This window comes from Panthera leo, chromosome D4, assembly GCF_018350215.1.
Source record: "Panthera leo isolate Ple1 chromosome D4, P.leo_Ple1_pat1.1, whole genome shotgun sequence".
Classification (NCBI taxonomy): Eukaryota; Metazoa; Chordata; class Mammalia; order Carnivora; family Felidae; genus Panthera; species Panthera leo.
In genome coordinates this window covers 32,946,436-32,965,859 of record NC_056691.1, presented here as the reverse complement: position 1 = coordinate 32,965,859, position 19,424 = coordinate 32,946,436, and positions in this window count along the sequence as shown.

Genomic DNA, 19,424 nt, shown 5'->3' with positions numbered 1-19,424 from the left:
CAAAACAGAACAACAACAAAATAACAGAAAAAACTACTGATAGAATAGGAATCGATCTGAACAATAGTCAAATCATACCTGGAATCACTATGGAGGAGGTCTGTGCTGGAGCTTTTGGAAGTACAAAGACAGGGAGTCTTCTCACTGCACAAATTATACTATGCTTTTTCTACTGAAACTATACTCTTTGGTGGTTTGGCTGTAGTGATATTACAAGTTAAGTGGATTTTTGCAGGCTGCCTAGCTGACAATCATATATGATGTTCTTTCTATGAGGAAATGTCTTCCAAGTTCCCTTCAATGATCTTACAAATGAATTTTGACAATGTGCTGGTAAGTGGGGTCTCTCTATAAAACATTGCAGAATCTGGTGTGTGTTCCACTGTCCAGCCCCCTCCCAGGCCAGGCCTCCTCTAGCTCAGCCCACTCTGGTCATACTCTCCTCTTTCAGTCCTAGAACACCACAAGCTCCCACCTGCCTAAAAGCATTTGACAAACTACCTCTGTGGAACTCTCTGCCTCTGGCTTTCTGGCATGGCTCCTTCTTTTCCTGCAAGTGTCCCTAAACAGGTCTTCCTTAATAACTGCATTACCCAATATCACCCATCTAAGAATCTTGAAAATTACCTTCATTTTTTATGAATTTATAAATTGATACTGATTGTCCCCACTAGAATATGTAATTTCAAGGGCAAGCACAAAATAGGTTTTTATAAAATGACTACCATGTGTAAAATGAATGAATGAATGATCTGATGAGTTAGTGAGTCAGTGAATGGATGCTTGTATCTTTGACCTACAAACTATGTTTTATTACTAATTTATGATTAAAACAAGATCTCATCTTATCTTAATATATCTGAATTGTATTCAGGCATGATCAATTTACCTATTCATTTACCTTTCCTTCATTTGAGAGCCCCTTATGTAACAGACACTGTGTATATTCTGTCCTCTTGAACTGTGACAAATCAAATTGAACTCAAAGTAAAATCAGAAAACATGAAACATGATAGCAAACATCACAGGCTATGTATGTATCATGAAACATGATAGCAAACATCACAGGCTATGTATATATCACAGGTCAACAATGTATTTTGTATAAATCAATTCCTCTTCCCACATACATTTCACAAAACCCAAGTTCATTAATTAGAACTTTTGCCTCCAGCACGAGGTGCTTTCTGGCTCAAATTTGAAATCCTTTCGGAAGATGGAATTGCCATAAAAGGCTTTAAGGTAGAAATGTACAGAACGGAGGAAGAAATGTTTAGATGAGAGATGAAGAGGAAGCAGAAGGCAGAGTTCCAAGCAATTGTTCTATCATTTGCTAGCCCCAACCTGATCAAACTGGCCACCTTCCCCAAACACTCTCCACCATCACAGAACCTGACTTTGCTCCTTTCTTCCTTCATGTTAGTTTCATAGCAACCAATGAATGTACTGAGTGTCTCTAGCCTAATTTGTAGAAGTAATTTGTGCTTCTGTTCTCCGAGCTTTTCTAAACCTGTTGGTCCTCAAGTGCTCCTTCTTAGAAGAACTGTAATGGCTTAGCTCTAACCGCTGTCTGCTGACTTCAGCCTTCCGTCAAATAAAGCTTTTTTTTTTTCCCTTTCTGGTAACCTACCTCTTAGAGAAATCAGTCCTGGATAAACAGGACTGACCTTTTAATCTGCCTCAGTCTTTATATCTTTGAATAGGTGATTCAGAAAAGAAATGAAAAAGAAAATTATGGAAAAGCAAGCGAAAAGGAAAAAATAGAGTTGCTGTCAAGGTCACCAGCGTATTTTTGGTGCAAGATCGCCCTAGGTGAAATTATTTTAATTTACCAATTTGCAGAGATAAAAAATATCCCACTGTGAGAACCACAGTATTCACAGTAGTGCGTGGCACTGACAAGCTACACCATATGATAAAGCAAATTGAGATCAGGCATTTGCAAGACCATTTCATGGTGGGGGGAAAATCATGGGAAGAGTTATAATATGGTTAATGGCATTGCAAGGCTGATCTCACTAATTTTACAATTCTCTTTTACGCATAGGTTATCATACTAATTAGCTACATCTGGAATATTTGTCATTTTAGTAGAGCAATTTTGCATTTCCCTTTGCTCTAGTTCTGCAGCCTCCAACCTGATGTTCAGAGGTTCCAATAAGTTTTAGCACATCAAATGCTCTGGATGATTTGAAACAAGTCACCTTGGAGTGAGAAACTTTGAAGATGGTATGATGGAAAGAAGCTTGGAAACCACATGTGTCAATTCCAATGGCAGTATAGATGTCAGCAATTAATCTCTGAAAGTGTTTCATTAAAAATGGAAATACAGAACTACCTGATGCCTTATTGTAAGGATTAAAATAATCTCTCTCACATGCCTAACATATAGTTCAGTGAATGGTCCATATATAGTAATAATAAAGCATGTTTCCTTTTTTTTTTCTGTTCTTTTAAATGGTTACAAGGTTCATGTAATTAGTCCTAGTAAGGAATCATAGAAAGTTCAAAGATATTGGTAAAAATAACTTCATATCCCAGAAGATTTAAACCATTCTTTTCCTTTCTACTCTTCTGGGGTAAATCAGAGGCTTTGCAAATAATGGCAATGTAATAGAAACTGATGCTTCTCAAAGACATAACAGAAGAAGCCAACAATTTGCCATAATGAGAAACAGAACCTTTAGGTGAGAAAATAAAAACCACTGACCTTGGTTTCAAATCCAGCACATGTTTAAATATGTTACTATGGCCTGGACACTTTATAAGAAACTAGATCTAGGACCAATCTTTTAATCACATGTACATGTAGGTGAGATGTGTCATGGAAATGAAAGAGGTAAGAATGCTAGCCTATAAACCTGTATTGTAATCTGTACAGTTTTCTACTAATATTAGGTATTATTGTTGCTGTTATTGTTGTGATTGTTAAACTATAGGTGGAATCTGGGAAATCTGCCAATGATAACAATGATTATTTTTCCTAAAGCACTAACAAAAGCAGAGGGAGAAAAACTGCAAAAATGTGGTTAACTTACATAAAACTCATGCCAATTAATGTTATAACCATCTGGAAAGCTTATCATTTATCCTTAATACTTTTCTCCACAAATTAATACTAGCATGTAATCTGAAAATGTGATACAATAAAGTAGGGACTGAGCTAAATTCTTGACAATGATTGCTTATTAAAAACTTGAAACTTTCTTGCTGCCTCATCCTGAGAATCTATGCCTGTCTCAGTACAATGGGGATATCCAAAATCTCTCACCTCTATCTTTGTTTCAGATGTCTCCATCAGATTCATATTTTCCTTTTCTAAGAAAAGTGGTTAACCAATGTCCCTTTTCCCAAACCATTAATGCATATCTCCTTACACTAAGATAATGGACAGACCTTTAGAAACATGGCACAGAAACAAAATGAGTAAATCCCAAATGGAGTGTTCCAGGATAAAAGGAAACACCCTACATTCTAAGTAGAATGGAACTAACCACTGGACACATGGATCCTTTATGATTTTGTCCCTTACTACTTCTGCCTCACATATTTGAACTCTCAGGTCCTGAGAGGCATCTTCCCTGTTTCTTCTTCCTGACACTTGTGCAGACTCCCAATGTTAGAACATTCTTTCTCCTCTCTCTTCAACCAAGTAACTCTTTTCTATCCTTCACATTTCAGCTTAACTATTCCTCCAGAAAACCTTCCCAAACTACCCTCTACCACCATGGACCACTGCAACCAAGACTGGTTTTGGTATTCCCTCTATGTACTCCCATAACAACTATCAGAGAAACTTTAGATGACCTGGTAACAAATCTGTTTCTTTTTCTAGACCACACTGCTGAGAGCAAGGCCTGAATCTGCCTCACTGTTTTGTTTGCATAGAGCAAGCACTCAATAAATATTAGTTGAATTGATTAATTTTAGGAATCCCGTCTTGAAAGCATTCACAACAGATGAGCTGATTCTCCAAGAGTACAAAGCAAATTGTTCATCATCCAGCTAATTTCAATGATGTAACCTACCTAAAAACCTATTATACCTAAAAGGATAATTTGGACTTGAATTACAGAGTTTGCTTTTGATAAAACTTATCAGCCATCACCTTATCACTACTTTTCTTTGCTGTGTAGACACTGCTCTGACATTATCTTTTTATGATTTAGTTTCTGATCAAAACAGGAACAACCAAGATATGAGAGCAAGAATGTGCTGGCTCTGCCATTAACCTTGGTGGCTTAGCTGACACCCCCAAGCCTCCTGTGCTCAGTCACTGTCAGCCCTACCCTAGTGTGTTCCAGGAAGGATGATGAATGAAAGAATGCAAAGGTCCAGAGTGAACCCATGGAGCCATCCATGGGACTGTTGGGATAAATAGGAGTATTTTTGCAGCTAAATATTGTAGGCCTTCAACATCACAACCTCTTCACATTCTATCACTTCCCCTGAAATATTCACATTGGCTTCCTCTGTTCCCCTATGGGTCTGAGAGGCAGGCCAGCTCTCTGTTTAGATTTTATAACCCCATTCACAAACTCCTGCTAACCAAACCCAGAAGGTCAGTACCTTTTGAACCCAACTTCAGCTACTTCCCTAGCAGGCCAATTAAAGAGCCCACCTGCTGTAGATTGTGTTGCCTCCCAGAGTATGATCACATATGGCTTCTTTAAAGGGGTGGTGGGGGAGTGATGAATGGCAAAAACACATGTTTATACTTAAACCTGTTATGCATAAGAGCTTTCAACTCTTGGGTAAGAGAGTTTCAGTGGGGTAATGTGTGTGTCTGCTGCCTGTAAGAATGATTGTCTGTCAAGTGGTTTTGCAGACTGCACAAATTCCCTAAGGGGAGTAGGAAAAAAACAGAGGGATTGTAACTTGGAAACCAGAACAAGTTGAGGATTCATTCTCACCTTGTGACATCTGCAGTCTGGGAAATGGGAAGGCTGCAGAATGATCTCATTCACTTGAAGCCTGAGACTCACACCTCCTCCCCTGCTCCTCTGTCTATCATCTGTCTATTTTTAAAGGCAAGGAATCTGAAATGCACCTCAAAATCCTCAAGTGATGCTTGCAAAAGCTGAAGTCCCTTGTCCAATGACTGGATCTCCAGAGAGGAATTTTAGCTTTGCTTTCTGTGTATTCTAGAGCATGAAGGAAAAGATGAGAATAGCCATTTGAGAACTGCCATTGGGTTTATATCAGTTATTTTGAGTACCTTCCCTCTGGCCCTGAGAGCAGGCACTTTGGTCAGGGGCAGAGGGCATGTGGTCTTTTTAACTAATGCTGTGAGCCTGGTAATCCTAAGTGGATCATTGTTAGCTTTTCCTTCTCACAGGAAGTTCATCTCAGTATTTTGCATGAAGTGTGTACTTTGTATAAATACCCAAGACCTGCAACTGAGACAAATCTTTAGTTTCTGCTACCAAATCTATAAGAAAAAAACACAACAGCTTTACCTTATGAAAAATGCCAGCATGAGGAACATTGTAGGATTTAACAGATCCACTTTTCCCCCACTTAATTTTGAAAGCAGCTTGGAGTCTGTCCTCATAATGAGACAAGTATTTGTTAGGGGGAAAGAAAAACATTAGAAAATTCTAAATAGAAGGTTAAATGAATGAGTGAAGATGAGGAGATAGAGTGCCTTCCATTCCCCAGCTCTTCCATTTCCCCAGATCACTGGCTCAAAGTCTCAGCCTATGGTACCAATGAGGTCCAAGAATGCGTCTCATAATCTATAAAGCAGAGGGACTGAGTATGGAGGGAGTGGCTGATCTTTAAGGCAAAGCTTCCCAACTGCTGTGCCATGGCACTCTGATATATGTCAAATAGGTCACAAGTGTGCCAAGATTTTCACCAACCCTCATGGTGACTGGGCACAGTCTCGTACAGCAAGAGCCTCTAGACTAGGGATTCCCAGCCTCAAGCATGCTTCTCTGTTTATTCCAATGTGTTGTAAAATGACCTTCATTTTATACATTTGCCATGATGTGAAAAAATGTTAGAAAACACTGGTTTAAAGTCTCTTCCAACGCTATTATTCAATTATTCCCTTGAGGGACTCCTTTTCATGGAAACCAAACCAGATTTCTTGTGACAGAGATAACACAATAAAACACTAGGGAAATAAAGAGGAAAGGCAAAGGTTCCCAGTTAACTCTCAGGAAGGTTCCAAGTTGAGTGGGTACCCTGCACTCTATAGAACAAGTAAATTGAGAAGCCCATGTTCAGTAGAGTATGGTTGTTCAATTGCAGAAAAGAGACCGTTTGGATGCAGAACTATGTGGATACTTATACTTTCCTTTGACCCAAGCATCAGGAAACTGGGTTTCCTCAAGAAACAAGAACTGTAGGAAATGAAAGAACCAGTCCAAATGAAAAGACCTGCAAACACGAGGAGCATTGCAAGAACTAAGAATGGGAAAGTAGCTTATTCCCAGTAGAATTATACCCCTGGTGGGAAAAATGGTGCTTCCTGCCATAAGCAAGAGGAAATACTGTGAAAATGGAAGAAGAGACACCAACGTGGAAAAGCAAGTGTAAAGAGTTGGAAAGTTCACATATGTACCAAAGGGATGAGGTAAATTCAGAACTTTGGAGGCCTTCAGATCAACACTAGCCATAACCTCCCCAAACAAAAATGCTGAAGACAAAGAAAATATTAACTCTGATTATTATATGGAATTTTTTTCAATCTCTGTTTATTTGTTAACTATTTATAGTCTGGCTCGATTTTAAGTCATGTATACTCATGATTTAAGTCATGTATACTCATGTATATTATGGCTCGACTTTAAGTCATGTATACTCAAAGAAAAAGGAAAAATGTAAATGAGAAAAAAAGTTAATACTACACAAAGAGATTGTCTTTCTTAATATTGCATGGATAACTAAAATCTAATTAACCATTTCCCTGTGTTACTGGCCCCTGAGATGTCTTAAACAATAGAAATTGACTGGAAGCCCAACAGAGTTCCAGGCAGGGCTTTACTGGACCCTAACTCCAGCACAAAGGAAGCAGCACAAGGGAAAGTGTCCTCAGGCTGGCTTTCTGAGGAGAGGCCAGGGAGAGTTTTTTTAAAGGAACTTAGATGGGAAAAGGGTGATGCCTAAGCATGTAGAGACAGGATTTATTAGCACCTGCGCACTTAAAGGCCATGCTTCTTGGTGCATTACATGTCTAATTAACATGTTAAATCTCCACCCTGAGTGCAATTTTTACTATTATAATAAGGGGAAAAGACCTTGAAAGGTGAGAGCTGGGTCCATCTTGACACAGACTGCCTTGATCTGGCTTTTGTGAAACTTTGTAGTAAGCTTCCTTTCACTGAACCCTCCCTCTGCACTCCTGTAAGATATGCTTGCTTTTTTATTATAATTTATTGTCAAATTGGCTTCCTACAACACCCAGTGCTCATCCCAACAAGTGCCCTCCTCAATGCCCATCACCCACTTTCCCCTATACCCCACCCCTCATAAACCCTCAGTTTGTTATCTGTATTTAACAGTCTCTTACGGTTTAACTCCCTCCCTCTCTGTAACTTTTTTTTTCTCTTCCCCTCCCCAATTGTCTTCTGTTAAGCTTCTCAAGATCCACATATGAGTGAAAATATATGGTATCTGTCTGTCTCTGACTGACTTATTTCACTTAGCATAATACCCTCCAGTTCCATCCATGTTGCTACAAAGGGCCAGATTTCATTCTTTCTCATTGCCAAGTAGTATTCAATTGTATATATAAACCACATCTTCATTATCCATTCATCAGTTGATGGACATTTAGGCTCTGTCCATAATTTGGCTATTGTTGAAAGCACTGTTATAAACATTGGGGTACAAGTGCCCCTATGCATCAGTACTCCTGTATCCCTTGAGTAAATTCCTAGCAGTGTTATTGCTGGGTCGTAAGGTAGATCTATTTTTAATTTTTTGAGGAACCTCCACACTGTTTTCCAGAGCAGCTGCACCAGTTTGCATTCCCACCAACACTGCAAGAGGGTTCCTCTTTCTCCACATCTTCATCAGCATCTATAGTCTCCTGATTTGTTCATTTTAGCCACTCTGACCAGTGTGAGGTGGTATCTCAGTGTGGCCTTGATTTGTATTTCCCTGATGATGAGTGACATTAAGCATCATTTCATGTGTCTGTTGGCCATCTGGATGTCTTCTTTGGAAAAGTGTCTATTCATGTCTTCTGTCCAATTCTTTATTGGATTACTTGTTTTTGGGGTGTGGAGTTTGGTGAGTTCTTTACAGATTTTGGATACTAGCCCTTTGTCTGATATGTCATTTACAAATATCTTTTCCCATTCTGTCAGATGTCTTTTAGTTTTGTTTATTGTTTCCGTTGCAGTGCAGAAGCTTTTTAGCTTGCTGAGGTCCCAATAGTTCATTTTTGCTTTTAATTCCCTTGCCTTTGGAGATGTGTCGAGTAAGAAATTGCTGCGGCTGAGGTCAAAGAGATTGTTTCCTACTTTCTCCTCTTGGATTTTGATGATTTCCTGTCTCACATTCAGGTCTTTCATACATTTTGAGTTTATTTTTGTGAATGGTGTAAGAAAGTGGTCTAGTTTCATCCTTCTGCATGTTGCTGTCCATTTCTCCCAGCACCATTTGTTAAAGAGACTGTCTTTTTTCCATTGGATATTCTTTCCTGCTTTGTCAAAGATTAGTTGGCCATACTTTTGTGGGTCCAATTCTGGGTTCTCTATTCTATTTTATTGGTCTATGTGTCTGTTTTTGTGTCAATACCATGCTGTCTTGATGATTACAACTTTGTAGTAGAGGCTAAAGTCTGGGATTGTGATGCCTTCCACTTTGGTCTTCTTCTTCAATATTACTTTGGCTATTCGGGGTCCTTTGTGGTTCCATACAAATTTTAGGATTGCTTGTTCTACCTTCAAGAAGAATGCTGGTGCAATTTTGATTGCTATTGCATTGAATGTGTAGATTGCTTTGGGTACTATTGACATTTTAACAATATTTATTCTTCCAATCCATGAGCACGAATGTTTTTCCATTTCTTTGTATCTTCTTCAATTTTCTTTATAAACTTTCTATAGTTTTCAGCATACAGATCTTTTACATCTTTGGTTAGGTTTACTCCTAGGTATTTTATGATTCTTGGTGCAATTGTAAATGGGATCAGTTTCTTTATTTGTCTTTCTGTTGCTTCATTATTAGTGTATAAGAATGCAACTGATTTCTGTACATTAATTTTGTATCCTGAGACTTTGCTGACTTCATGTATCAGTTCTAGAAGACTTTTGGTGGAGTCTATCAGGTTTTCCATGTATAATATCATGTCATCTGCAAAAGTGAAAGCTTGACTTCATCTTTGCCAATTTGGATGCCTTTGATTTCCTTTTGTTGTCTGATTGCCAATGCTAGAACTTCCAACACTATATTAAACAACAACAGTGAGAGTGGACATCCCTGTCGTGTTCCTGATCTCAGGGGGAAAGCTCTCAGTTTTTCCCCATTGAGGATGATGTTAGCTGTGGGCTTTTCATAAATGACTTTTATGATGTTTAAGTATGTTCCTTCTATCCCGACTTTCTCAAGGGTTTTTTTAAAGAAAGTATGCTGAATTTTGTCAAATGCTTTTTCTGCATTTATTGACAGGATCATATGGTTCTTATCTTTTCTTTTATTAATATGATGTATCTTATTGATTGATTTGCAAATATTGAGCCAGCCCTGCAGCCAAGGAATGAATCCCACTTGATCATGTTGAATAATCTTTTTATATGCTGTTGAACTAGATTTGCTAGTATCTTGTTGAAAATTTCTGCATCCATATTCATCAGGGATATTGGACTGAAGTTCTCTTTTTTGCTGGGTCTCTGGTTTAGGAATCAAAGTAATGCTGGCTTTATAGAATGAGTCTGGAAGCTTTCCTTCTCTTTCTATTTCTTGGAACAGCTTAAGAAGGATAGGTATTAACTCTGCTTTAAAAGTCTGGTAAAATTCCCCCTGGGAGGCCATCTGGCCCAGGACTCTTATTTGTTGGGAGATTTTTGATAACTGATTCCATTTCTTTGCTGGTTAAGGGTCTTTTCAAGCTTTCTATTTCTTCCTGTTTGAGTTTTGGAAGTGTGTGGGTGTTTAGGAATTTGCCCATTTCTTCCAGGTTGTCCAGTTTGTTGGCACATAATTTTTCATAGTATTCCCTGATAATTGCTTGTATTTCTGAGGGATTGGTTGTAATAATTCCATTTTCATTTTTGATTTTATCTATTTGGGTCCTCTCCCTTTTCTTTTTGAGAAGCCTGGCTAGAGGTTTATCAATTTTGTTTATTTTTTCAAAAAACCAACTCTTGGTTTCATTGATCTGCTCTACTGTTTTTTTTTTTATTTCATTTATTTATTTTTTTTGGATTCCATATTGTTTATTTATGCTCTGATCTTTATTATTTCTCTTTTTCTGCTGAGTGTCTTTTCTGTTCTGCTTCTATTTCCTTTGGGTGTGCTATTAGATTTTGTATTTGGGATTTTTCTTGTTTCTTGAGATAGGCCTGGATTGCAATGTATTTTCCTCTCAGGACTGCTTTTGCTGCATCCCAAAGTGTTATGATTGTTGTATTTTCATTTTCATTTGTTTCCATGTATTTTTAATTTCTTCTCTAATTGTCTGGTTGACCCCTTCATTCCTTAGTAGGGTGTTCTTCAACCTCCATGCTTTTGGTAGTTTCCAGACTTTTTCCTGTGGTTGATTTCAAGTTTCATAGCACAGTGGTCTGAAAGTATGCATGGTATGATATCAATTCTTTTATACTTATTAAGGGCTGTTTTGTGACCCAGTACATGATCTATCTTAGAGAATGTCCCATGTGCACTTGAGAAGAATGTATATTCTGTTGTTTTGGGATGAAGAGTTCTAAATATATCTGTCAAGTCCATCTGATCCAATGTATCATTCAGGGCCTTTGTTTCTTTATTGATTCTGTGTCTAAATTATCTATCCATTGTTGTAAGTGGAGTATTAAGTTCCCCTGCAATTACCTCATTCTTATCAATAAGATTGTTATGTTTGTGATTGTTTTATATACTTGAGGGCTTCCATATTTGGTGCATAGACATTTATAATTGTTAGCTCTTCCTGAGGGATAGACCCTGTAATTATTATATAATGCCCTTCATCATCTCTTGTCACAGCCTTCAATTTAAAGTCTAGTTTGTCTGATATAAGTATGGCTACTCCAGCTTTCTTTGGACTTCCAGTAGCATGATACCTAGTTCTCCATCCTTTCATTTTCAATCTGAAGGTGACCTCAGGTCTAAAATGAGTCTCTTGTAGACAGCAAATAAATGGGTCTTGGTTTTTTATCCATTCTGATACCCTATGTCTTTTGGTTGGAGCATTTAGTCCATTTACATTCAGTGTCATTATTGAAAGATATGGGTTTAGAGTCATTGTGATGTCTGTAGGTTTCATGTTGTAGGGATGTCTCTGGTACTTTTTGGTCCTTGCAATATTTCACTCAGAGTCCCCCGTAGGATCTCTTGTAGGGCTGGTTCGGTGGTGATGAATTCCTTCAGTTTTTGTTTGCAAAAACCGTTATCTCTCCTTTTATTCTGAACGACAGATTTGCTGGATAAAGGATTCTTGACTGCGTATTTTTTTTTCTGTCCATCAGATTGTAGATTTTGTGCCATTCATTTCTGGACTGACAAGTTTCAGTAGATAGGTCTGCTACTACCCTTAAGTGTCTAACTTTGTATGTTAGGGCCTGTTTATCCCTAGCTGCTTTCAGAATTCTCTCTTTATCCTTATATTTTGCCAGTTTCACTCTGATGTGTTGTGCAGAAGATTGATTCAAGTTACGTCTGAAGGGAGTTCTCTGTGCCTCTTGGATTTCAATGCCTGTTTCTTTCCCCAGATCAGGGAAGTTTTTGGCTATGATTTGTTCAAGTACACCTTCAGCCCCTTTCTCTCTCTCTTCTTCTTCTGGAATTACTATGATATGGATATTGTTCTGTTTGATTGTGTAACTTAGTTCTCTAATTCTCCCCTTGTAATCCTGGATTATTTTATCTCTTTTTCTCAGCTTCCTGTTTTTCCATAATTTTATCTTCTAATTCACCTATGCTCACCTCTTCCTCTTCAATCAGTGCTGTGGCCACCTCCATTTTATTTTGCCCCTCATTTATAGCATTCTTAAATTCATCATGACTATTTTTTATTCCCTTGATCTCTGTAGCAATAGATTCTCTTCTGTCCTTTATGACTTTTTCAGACCCAGCAATTAATTTTATGACTATTCTAAATTCTTGTTACATTATATTGCTTAAATCAGTTTTGATTAATTTGTTAGCTGTCTCTACTTCCTGGAATTTCTTTTGAGGAGAATTCTTACATTTTGTCATTTTGGGTAGTCCCAACGGTAGCTCCATACTGCTGGGCACTTCCCCTGTTCTGTCCAGAGAAACTTGTGTTGGTGGGTGGGGCCGCAGTCAGATGCAATGTCTGCCCCCAGCCCACCGCTGGGGTCATAGTCAAACTTGTCTGTACCTTATCTTCCCCTCTCCCAGGGGCAGGACTCACTGTAGAATGGTGTGACCCCTGTCTGGGCTGCTTGCACACTCCCAGGCTTGTGGTGCTGCTTCAATGGGATCAGGCCAAGGGCGTATCAGCCAGGGTGGATCCTCAAGTTGCACAGGTTTCTCTTTGCAGTAGGGGCATGCTTAGCCAGCTTTGCCCTCAGTGGTCCCCTGCAGGAGGGGTCCTGCAGCACCAGGAGGGAGGCAGACCCATTGCAGGGATGGATCCACAGAAGCACAGCATTGGGCGTTTGCTCCATGCAAGCAAGTTTGGTGATGGAAACTGGTTCCCTTTGGAATTTCGGCTGGGGGATAGGAGAGGGAAATGGCACTTGCCAGTTCCTTTGTTCCCCTGCCGAGCTCTGTGTTTCTGGGACTCAACCACTCTCCCTCCCGGTGTTCTGTTGTCTTCCCCACTCTCTGAGAGCAGAGGTGTTGACTTCTAATATTGCAAATGTTAAGTCCCTCTGGTTGTCAGAACTCACGCAGTCCAGCCCCTCCACTTTTGCAAGCCAGACTTCAGGAGCTCTGCCTTGTCTGGCGGGCTGCCGCTCTACCCCCTGGCTCCCTTCCTCCAGACTGTGTAGCATGCACCACCTCTCTGACCTTCCTACCCTCTTTCGTGGGCCTCTTGTCTACACTTGGCTCCAGAGAGTCTGTTCTGCTAGTCTTCTGGCAGTTTTCTGGGTTATTTAAGCCGATGTAGGTTGGAATCTAAGCAATCAGCAGGACAAGGTGAGCCCAGCGTCCTCCTATGCTGCCATCTTCCAGCTAGTCTCTTCTTTCCCATTTTAAATAATACAAGGACTTAGGAATGCTTTCATTTCAAATTTCTCCCTTTTCTACCGTGTTGTTTTTCAGTATTTTGGTTCCATCTGAGTTTTAATAATTCTTTCCGTAAAAAGAGTATCTCCTACAAGATTTATATTTTTGCAGTTAAGACTTATTAGATTTATTCATATGTTTACAATTGTTTTGCTTATTATCTTTTCTTGCTTGCCACTCCTTTTGGGTTTATTATTTTTTTATCTTCTTTTTTTTTAATTAAAGAGCATCTTTTAGTAATTCCTTGTTAAAGTCTAAGGTATAGCTTCCCTTGAAAACTAGAAGATATTATCCTGCTGTGCTCTGCCATCCACTGCCACTGTTGAGAACTATACCAATCTAGTTATGATTCCTCTGTCAGAGAAAATTTCTTATTCCTTTGATTTATTTTAAGATCTTTCTCTTTGATATTTCTAGTTTCTCACACTGTGTGTAGGTTTTTGTCCTGTTCAGGACTAAGGATGTCCTGTCAATTGAAGGATTCACTTATTTTTTCAAGTATGGAAAATTCCTTCTAGAATGTTATCTTTTTACCCTCTTCTTCACTCTCTCTACCCCATCCTATAAGAACTAACATTAGATTCACTTTATACTTTCTCATATTCTCCCTCAGATCTCCTATATGCTTTTTCTGTCTCTGAGATTTGTATTGTGGGTGATTTCCTCATATTGATCTCCCAATTCTCTCAACTTCCTTCAGTTGTATTTAATCTGTCATTTAACTCACCCATGGAGTTCCTAATTTCATATAGTATTTTTTTTTTCTTTTTACAATTTCTGTTTAGTTCCTTTCAAAACTGGTGTGTGTGTGTGTGTGTGTGTGTGTGTGTGTTTTGCCTACCCATTTACTAATACTCTGCTATTTTGCTCCCATTTTTAATATAATTTCTTGTCTTTCATTTATTTCTTTATTCTAATATGTTCTATTATTTCCCTTATATTAGAGTATTGATTATCCTCTTTCACACCATCTGTGAACTCAGATTTGGTGGTTGCTGTTGTTGTTGTTGTTTCATTGTGAAATCAATTTCACTATGTATTGCTTACCTTTGGGAGTCCTATCAGCCCTGTACTTTTGAGTATGTCTCACAGAACCACTCTCACTTCCTTCTGCCATAATCCCTAATTGATCAATTTTCTTGGATATGTTTTTTAATGTTAATTTCTTGTCTAGAGTTCCTACACCACATGAGCTAAGTAAATTCAAATTTTTTGTTCACCTAGGCTAGAAGACTTGCATCTGATTTCTCCTAGATAATTGTTTTGACACAATAAAGTCCTTCAAAAGAAATAGCCCAAAAAACATCTACTTTTCCAGATGTTTACTAAGTAGATTTTTGAGGCTTTTGTCCTCATTTACATATACAAATCATGTCCTTTGCCTTATCTAGGCCAAGATCACTTGTCTCCATGTAAGTACGCCCCACCCTTAGGGTCTATATTTATACCCTCTTTACTTATTTCAGTTTTTACATCTCTCTCCCTTTCTCTTGGTTGATAACAGGGAAGTAAATTTACACTTGAAAAAACAGGATTTTAACACAGGGTTCTAAATAAAATGGCAAAATTATTTCCTCTTACCTTCTTGCATTGTTTGAAGAGCTGATTTTAAAGTCAGGTCCAGGGAGGAGGAGTCAAGAAGGCGGAACAGCATGGAAGTTTTTTGTGTGCCTCACGTCCATGAAACAAGCCAGACCAACACTAAACCATCCTACACACCTAGAAAACTGGAGGATTAACACAACAATCTGCACAACCTAAACCACAGAATTCAGCAGGTCTATGGTGCAGAGAGGTGAATTTGGGGAGCGAGAAGACGTGGAGGGTAGGGAACTGTTTTTGCAGGCAGAGAGAGGATGGAGACTGGGGATGGGGGAAGAATATGGGAAAAGCACCCCTCCCCAAAAGCAACTGGAGAGAAAGTGAAAAATCGGAAACAGTCGTAGGGACTAAACTAAAAGGGGAGAAAGGAGAGGGTTTAAATTCCATTAAGACTATAAACAAGGGGAGTGCAAAGGCTGCAACTCCATAGCTCGCTACCTGGCAGTGCTCTGGTGGGAAGGGCGAATCCCCAGGAACAAAGTGGGGTCTGGGAGGTTCCTTTGGGCCACATGGGAAAAAGTGGTTCCACTGCTAGAAGGACATTTGGTAGAGACTGTTGAAGCCTCCTAGCAGACCCCAGAAAATGGCAACATTCGCTGGTGCTGGAACAAGGTCATTAAGGGTTAAGCCTGGTGCCAGATGTGTGTTGTGATTTTCCATAATCCCTGAAACACTGCTGCTACAGTGTCTTGCAAATTTTCTGGTGCAGACTGGCACCAGGCTGCAGACTAGGGGCACCAGCAGCAGCAGGGTCCAGCAAGTGTTTCTGGGTGCAACTGACATTCGGCCATTGCTCATTTGGCCATTGCTCTGTGAGACCCTCCCACAGAGGGGCAGAATGGGTCAAAGCTGCAGTCCTTCAGAAGTAAGGGGCCAGGGAAAACAGCCACATCTGAGACAAAACTTGGGAAAGAGGTACTGCCTGGGGCCTGGTAACAGAGAGTGAAAAAGCAGGAAGTGGCCGAAAGCTGAAGACAGAGGATGCATGCGCGATTGTTGATCTGGGAGAACAGACTGGGTAGCTGGGTGGCGCCATTTTCACCACTCCTGCACCTGCGCATATGCACCTAAGAGCTCTGCAACAATCCACCCCAGTAGGATAGCAGCGCCATCTAGTGGAGAGCAGAGCTGTTACACTGAGCCCCACCAAACTGGGCCAACTTTGCTCTTCAAGAACACAAGTCTTACTGCCTGCTTAGTTTATGGACTACAAAGGGATTCATAGACTGACTTCTAGGGGAAAAAGGAGTAACTTCAGTCCTACTTCAGTCTGTTAGCAGGTTCATCTATTCAATTTTCTTTCTTTTGTTTTTCTTTTTCTCTTTACACTTTTATTTTTTTTGAATACAGAAAGAAAAAATTCATTTTTATTTTCAGTTTTTATTAAAAATATTTTTCTTTAATTTTTATTACTATATTTTTTTGCTTTTATGTAAAATTTTTCAAATTCTATGTTACTTCCATCATTTTATTTTAGTCTACTTCAGTGTATTCACGTTTTCAAATTTTCAAACAATTTCCTTTTTTCTTTCTTTTTTTTTCTTTTTCATTTCTTTTCTTTTTCTTGAATGCAGAAAGAGCAAAACTTCATTTTTACTTTTAATTTCTATTAAAAATATTAAAAGTAATAAAAATAAAAAATAAAATTAAAAAATAAAATTAAATAAAATTAAAAATAAAATTAAAATTAAAAATAAAAAATAAAATTAAAAAATTAAAAAATTAAAGAATAAAAAATAAAAATTTCTATTAAAAATATTTTTATTTACTTTTTATTATATTTTTTGCTTTTATGTAAATTTTTTCAAATTCTATTTTACTTCCATCATTTTATTTTAGTCTACTACAGTGTATTCACTTTTTCAAATTTTCAAACGATTTCCTTTTTTTTCTTTTTTTAATCTTTTTTCTCTATTACGTTTATTTTCTTTTTTCTTGAATACCGAAAAAGAAAAAAAATTCACATTTATTTTTAACTTTTATTAAAAATATTATTCTTTAATTTTTTTCTACTATATTCTTTACTTTTGTGTATATTTTTTCAAATTCTATTTTACCCTCATCATCTCATTTTAGTCTACTTCAGTGTATTCATTTTTTCAAATTCTCAAACGATTTCCTTCTTTTTATTTCTTCCCCCCTTTTTTCCTCTAATCTGTCAAACCACTTTCAACACAGACCAAAACACTCCTAGGATACAGCATCGTCTATTCAATTTGTGTTTGTGTGTGTGTGTGTGTGTGTGTGTTTAATTTTCAATTTTAGTATTTTTTAATTTTATTTTTTAATTTCAATTTTTCTACTTCATTAATATCTTTTCTCCCTTCAAAATGACAAAACAAAGGAATTCACCCCAAAAGAAAGAGCACGAAGAAATGACAGCCAGGGATTTAACCAACACAGATACAAGCAAGATGTCTGAACCACAATTTAGAATCATGATAATAAGAATACTAGCTACAGTTGAAAATAGATTAGAATCCCTTTCTGCACAGGCAAAAGAAGTAAAAAAAAAACAAGATTGAAATGAAAAATGCCATAACTGAGCTGCAAACACAACTGGATGCAGCGGCAGCAAGGATGGATGAGGCAGAACAGAGAATCAGCGATATAGAGGACAAAATTATAGAGAATAATGAAGAAGAAAAAAAGAGGTAGATTTAAGCAAAAAATCATGATTTAAGAATTAGAGAAATCAGTGACTCATTGAAAAGGAATAACATAACCATAAGAGGAAGAGACAGAAATAGGGGTAGAAGGGTTATGTGAGCAAATCGTAGTGGAAAACTTTTCTAACCTGGGGAAAGACACAGACATCAAAATCCAGGAAGCACAGATAACCCCCTTAGATTAAAAAAAAAAAAAAAAAAAAAAAAAAACCTGACCATCAACAAGGCATATCATAGTCAAATTCACAAAACACTCAAGCAAGGAGAGAATCATGAAAGCAGTAAGGGAGAAAAAAGTCCCTAACATACAAGGGAAGACAGATCAGGTTTGCAGCAGACCTATCCACAGAAACTTGGCAGGCCAGAAAGGAGTGGCATGATATATTCAGTGTGCTGAATCAGAAAAATATGCAACCAAGAATTCTTTATCTAGCAAGGCTGTCATTTAAAATAGAAATAGAGATAAAAAGTTTCCTAGACAAACAAAAATTAAGGGAGTTTGTGACCACTAAATCAGCCCTGCAAGAAGTTTTAAGGGGGACTCTCTGAGGGGAGAAAAGATGAAAATATATATAAAAACATAAATAAATACCAAAAGCAACAAAGATTCAAAAGGACCAGAGAACACCACCAGAAACTCCAACTCTACAAGCATCATAATGGCAATAAATTAATCTTTCAGTACTCACTCTAAACATCAATGGACTCAATGCTGCAATCAAAAGACATAGGGTAACAGAATGGATAAGAAAACAAGATCCATCTATATGCTGTTTACAAGAGACTCACTTTAGACCTAAAGACACCTTCAGATTGAAAATAAGGGGATGGAGAACCATCTATCATGCTAATGGTCAACAAAAGAAAGCCGGAGTAGCCATACTTATATCAGACAATCTAGACTTTAAAATAAAAACTGTATCAAGAGATGAAGAAGGGCCTCATATCATAATCAAGGGGTCTATCCACCAAGAAGACCTAACAATTGTAAACATTGGCAGCACCCAAATATATAAATCAATTACTCACAAACATAAAGAAACTCATCAATAGTAATACCATAATGGTAGGAGACTTCAACACCCCAGTCACAGCAATGGACAGATCATCTAACCAAAAAATCAACAAGGAAACAATGGCTTTGAATGACACACTGGACCAGATGGACTTAACAGATATATTCAGAACATTTCATCCTAAAGCAGCAGAATATACATCTTCTCCAGTGCACATGGAACATTCTCCAGAATAGACCATATAGTGGGACACAAATCAGCCCTAAGTTAAGTACAAAAAGATCGAGATCATACCATGAATATTTTCAGACCACAACACTATGAAACTCAAAATCAACCACAAGAAAAAATTTGGAAAAGTAACAAATACTTTGGAAACTAAAGAACATCCTATTAAAGAATGAATGGGCTAACCAAGCAGTTAAGGAGGAAACTAAGAAGTATATGGAAGTCAATGAAAATGATAACACCACAACCCAAAAGCTCTGTACATGGCAAAGGCAGTCCTAAGAGGAAAGTATATAGCAATCCAGGCCTTCCTAAAGAAGGAAGAAAGATCTCAGCTACACAACCTAACATTACACCTTAAGGAGCTGGAAGAAGAACAGCAAATAAAACCCAAAACCAGCAGAAGACAGGAAATAATAAAGATTAGAACAGAAATTAATGTTATCGAAACCAAAAAAAACAGTAGAACTGATCAATGAAACCAGAAGCTGGTTCTTTGAAAGAATTAACAAAATTGATAAACCACTAGCCAGGTTGA